Below are 6,000 nucleotides of genomic sequence, written 5' to 3' on the forward strand. Positions count from 1 at the left end.
CTAAAATAAAAATGTGGATTTAGAAAATTCAAAATTTTAAATTCAGCTTTGCCTTGGATTATTTGTGATACACATATCATGATGTATTGTCTGTTTATTTTCATTCCTAAAAAAACATCAAGTATCCCTGGTCTGCCGTGACATGTTTTCATAGTCAGAAATTCAATACATCTGTGAGCAATGGAGTCGGTGCCACCATGATTAAATTGGTAAAAGCAGTTTCAGTTTTCAGTCAATTCATATGATCACCATTACGTTTGCCTTTGAGAACAGTATATGTTAATATTTTCAGTATATTACATTTGAAAAAATGTATACCCATGTTACTGTATGTTCTAATGGACTGCAACACTGTAGGCCCTTCAATGTGAGTATGTGGGAGGTACACGCTCTTATTTGTCCAGCAGTTGCGTGCAACATTAAACATTTAAAAAATGTTTGGGTGAACACACGTTTTCTTAAATAAATAACAAGTTGTCATTTACATATATCGAATGTCTAAGTCAACAATTCGTTGCGAGAAAAAGTAATTTTTAGGATCTCCTGGAGGTGACGAGGGGAGAGGGGGAGGGAGGGTGTCATGGTTTTGTCATGGTTAAGCAGATACCGTATAATAGATCTCTGGGTTAAGGTAATGAAAAACCCAACAACTGGGCTGTCTGATTCCTTTGAAACACAGAATAATGGGAAGTATGACACTGGAAAATGAGCATCCATTCTGGGAGGTTCTCATCGTGCACATGGATGAAATCATTGCGACCGCCTGAAAACAACGGTAACGTCGAATGTCGATATGGTCATAAACTCTAGCTTCCTAGTTCTGCTGTGCCTGCCCCAAAGCAAAGATCTAAGATATAATCAGAAAATTGACGTTACAGTGTATCAAATAGGTTTTCAGAGCACAGATATGTCAGGGTACTTTCGCCATGCATCTGTAAGTACGCCCATAACGCTGGCTGCTTGTCCACTTAGTGAGTGAGTGAGTTGGGTTTAACGCCGCTTTTAACAGTGTTCCAGTTATATCACGGCGTGTCAGCTTAATGTGGGAGGGAAGCCCGAAGTGATGCAGGCCTCAGACGTTAACCACTTCGGTGAAACCCACGAGCACTGGAATGGTGCTGACAAACCTAGAAACATAATCGGGGTGAACCTGGATTCGAACCCACAATCATAGGTTTCTGGCGTGCCCAAGGGACGCAACTCTGCACAGCGAATCGCGGCGCCCCAGACGACTGGGCCACCCGTGCCCCCTTGTCCACTTCGAACGTGACGTGACCATCTTTTATAATACTCTTTGGGACCAAAAAAACAACGGAAGTGGACTTACAGTGCCATGGTATTATTTACCAAACACATTGTCAACATGGTAATACTGTTTCTTTGTATTTGTTATGGTGTTGTTCAACCAGAACCTCATTTCTCAGTAGACGTTTCCCATTTAAATAAATATAATATTCATGTGAAATTGTACGTGAATATCATAAAAATATATTGTTTCATTTTAATAAAGTGATAACTGTTTTGTCGGTGCCAATGTCTGAATAATTATTTTAAGGTAATTGATGTGTCACAGGAAATCACAGGTCCGGTGTTGAGCTGTCGCTTGGGTGGTCGCTTGTAGACAGCCTACGGAACGCTGGTTCACTATCCCGTCGTATATGACATGTTTATGAATTGAAATAATATTTGATGTCATTGAAACTTATCCCACGAATTCATGTTCATCTGAACTGTTTAGATAACACATCCAGTCGTTTTACATTTTTGATGACACTGCACAACGTTCCACTATATTCCCTTTTCGTGTGAAAGCCAGTCCTGTTTTGTGTAGTCAATCACAATGCTTATGTTGTTTGACATGTGTCAATCAAGAGACATGGAGTGTAACCGACATGGCTTTTACTGCAAATAACAAACACGCCGATTCAAGTGTGTGCGTTTAGTTGTATATTTGTGAATGATGAAACGAGCACTTGTAGATACGTGTATATCGGAGGAACATGCCGAGAAGAATATACCTCACAAAAGGTGATCACTTTTTTGTTGAAGTTTGTGAATTAGGTTTTGCACGTATATCAAATCTACGATACATTTCATTAACGCCGCAGTCAGCAATACATAAACTATATCACGATGAACTGTAAATAATCAAGTTTGGGACAGACAAACCAGTGATTAAAATTATTAGCAGTGAGTGAGTTGGGTTTAACGCAGCTTTTAACAGTATTCCAGTTATATCACGATGAAAAAATATGTCAATGTGTGGAGCTTGGGGTAAATCTACGGACGCGCATTACAGCGCCTTGGTTACTCGTCAAGGAATGATGGTCTATCGTCATTGTTGGAGTATGCGTGCTCGCAGTTGTATGAACAGTTATGTGAGTGAGTGAGTTGGGTTTAACGCCGCTTTTAACATTATTCCAGTTTTATCACGGCGTGTCAGCTTAATGTGGGAGGAAAGCCCGAAGTGATGCAGGTATAAGAAGTTTACCACTTCGGTGAAACCCACGAGCACGGGTATGGTGCTGACAAACCTAGAAACATAATCGGGGCGAACCTGGATTCGAACCCACAATCATAGGTTTCTTGCGTGCCCAAGGGACGCAACTCTGCACAGCGAATTGCGGCGCCTTAGACGATTTGACCACCCGTGCCCCCGAATGAATATAAAATAAACACAGACCAGAGAAGAACAGTACACATTTATCTTTCACTATTACTGTGTCAAGAGCTCGAACTCCTAACGAGGCTTTTTGTCCAGGAGCAGGGGTATCCACAACGGGCTGGGGTAGCCCAGTGTTGAGAGCGTTCGATCGTCACACCAGGTTCGATTCCCCACATGGGTAAAATGTGTGAAGCCCATATCTTGTGTCGCTAGGGATATCGGCGACGTTTTGGAATGGCCATTGGTTGTTTGATAAAGACAGATACCCGTGATCACTAATATGCTATGTGCGTGATGTATGTGTGTATGATGTATGTTGAATTTTATTCGATTTCGAAGTGATGGTTGAAGAGGAGGGACATGTATGTCCAAATGGCATCCAGGGGGTTAACTCTCGTTAGTTTCCGGAATACGAGTAGCTTTTAACGTTTTTTGTGACACATATTGCCTCCAATACAAAGTGAGTGAGAGAGTGAGGACACCACAAACGGAATCGAACCCGGGTTTCGGCGTGACGAGCGAACGCTGTAACCGCTGTCGCTTGTAAAGATGAATGGACGTCTTTCTGCGAACGTTGTCAAATTTCACTGATAAAACTAAAGTGTGTTTATGACATTTAGGCTACATTTGACCCCCTCTAAGATAATAATATCAGGCTGGCTTCACGTGCAGCGTGGGGGTGGCGGAATGTCATACATAACATCTTTATCAGTAATAACCTACCCCACTTGTCTTTTAACCCCATAGGAATAGTAAGATATCATTGATAAATTTACTGTTATAAAAGTAAGATAAATCATTGATAGATTTACTGTTACAGTGAGTGAGTGACGTTTAACGCCGCTTTTAGCAATATTCCAGCAATATCACGGCGGGGGACACCAGAAATGGGCTTCACACATTGAACCCATGTCGGGAATCGAACCCGGGTCTTCGGCGTGACGAGCGAACGCTTTAACCACTAGGCTACCCGACCGCCCCTACTGTTACACAAATATTGATATTATTATGATGAAAGTAAATATCTGCATTTCAGACTGATCACTATTCTAACTATGTACAAAACGCTTGTCTCCCAAAACAAGTACATGATGTGGTTTCTGTATTTGTATGATGTAAGACTATTCCACATAGGGATAATGGCGGTGCTTTAGCTGCCCACTGGACCATTAACTTTGTTGTTTTGGGATGTAGTGATTTTGGTATTTTGTTATTTTTTATTTTATTTTATTTTATATATAAAAAAAATAATAATTTTTTTTATTTCTTTTTTTGGGGGGGATATCTATACATCACAGCCGGTCAAATAGGGACTGAATGACAGAATAAACATAGCAGACATTTCTTTTTAACTTAAATAACATCATAAATGCTTAGTAGAATCAGAGTATGAAATTTTGAAATATATTTACAAAATTTAGTTTGAATTTTGCTTTCGAATTCACGGGGGGCTTTCTACACCCCTAAAATCAACTAAAATGTTTAACGAAACATTTAGGAGTTCTGAGATAAGTGCTTCAAAACATAATTGTACAATTAGATAAAAATGAACATTTCTGTGATCATAAGAAATCCCTACGAAAAACAGCCCATTGCAACATTTCTACTATATGATGGACATGAGTTAATGTATCACTATCAAATAGTGATGATATCCCGGGTTCGCGATAAGGTGAGCTTATCCTGTCCACAGGTGGCAGATGCAAAGTCAAGTCAATTGTTCACCTGAACCAAACACCTGGGGAACATATGGTACAAGCCAAGATAGCGACTTGCATCGAACAGCATTTTGGTCACTGATGAATCAAAATAGGAAATATCCTCCACATGTCTGTTATAAAACGTTTTGAAAGCTTTGCTGAGGCCTTGTATATTGTAACCTTGATTGAACAACTTTTTATTTCAGCAAGAATCGCATCTCTTTGAAATCTTCATAGAAAGAGCACATGTACCTCAAAAGTTGTGAAATGTAGACACCAAAGGCTGGAGCTGCTTGAATGTCGCTCGACATAAAGGGAAAGCAGACTGTTGGAAAGTCATCCCTCTTGTCATACAGTTTTGTGGAGAGTTTTTGTCACTCTGAATTGTTATGCATAGATCTGAATATCAAACAGGTAAGGCAGTTTCATTGAACTCTTTTATTTCTTGTTCAGATGGGTAAATCAGTGGAAGGGAATTGGCATTTTTACCATTATTGTATGAGGTGAGGTGAGGTGAAATTGGGTTTAACGTCGCGTCCAATATTATTGCACAGTGTGTGTGTGGCTGCTTGTACTAGTCCGGACTTATGCCGATTTATAGTGCTAGCACACTGAGATACCATGCCGCAGTTTAACATGAATACCCCACCCAGACACAGTATACTGACTCCGAGCCGACCAGTCCTTGTTTTAGCCCCGAGCTCCAGACAGGGTAACAACAAGTACCATCTTTTAACCTCTTTAGTATGACGCGGCCGGGGATCGAACCCAGGACCTTCCGCTCTCCGGGCGGACGCTCTACCACTAGACCACGGAGGCGGTCCTTATTGTATGATGTCAGTTCATCGATATACCTGAAGTTTAAATTAAACGTCTTGGCCAAATTCCCATGTGTTGATTTGCCAAAGCGATCTGGAATTCCTATTCCTATGCCTACAGAAACAGATCAGCAAGAAGGGGAGGACAGTTGTAACATGCCCATGGGGTGCCTACTTCTTCTAATTCATGGGGCGGTAGGGCGTGGTTAAAGTGTTCGCTCGTCACGCCGAAAACCCGGGTTCGATTCCCCACATTGGCACAATGTGTGAAGCCAATTTCTGGTGTCCCACGCCGTGATATTTCTGGAATATTGCTAAAACGGTGTAAAACCAGACCCACTCACTCTTCTAATACATACTCTACCTGAGAAAATCCAGCATTTCACATATTGTTTTCAAAGTAAGCGTGAGATGACAGTTGCCTTACTTTAACTACGGTCACCACGTTTAGTGATAAATGTCCCAAGGATCACGGACAAGATAAGGACAAAAGCAGTATTTCGCACGGCAAGCACTAATACTTAGCGATACTTACCTCAAAGGGGAATAACTCCTTTGACTGACCAAAATCCCAAAAACGAGGTAGGATGCGGGCCCACTTTTACAAACTTGTAAGTCAAATTTGAAAGTGACAAAACAGTTTTAAATATTGATGTAAACATTATCAGCTATTTTAAAAAGCTGACAACTACCTTTTCTTTTTAACAATTATCATCAATTACATAAGATGCAATTGAACATTTAAATGTTTTTAATTATCAATCAGCTTTGGATAAAACATGGATTGTATTATGTAAATTTGGTATACTAAGATCTA

This window comes from Haliotis rufescens, unplaced genomic scaffold (assembly GCF_023055435.1).
Source record: "Haliotis rufescens isolate VD_foot unplaced genomic scaffold, xgHalRufe1.0.p SCAF_9, whole genome shotgun sequence".
NCBI classification, from domain to species: Eukaryota; Metazoa; Mollusca; class Gastropoda; order Lepetellida; family Haliotidae; genus Haliotis; species Haliotis rufescens.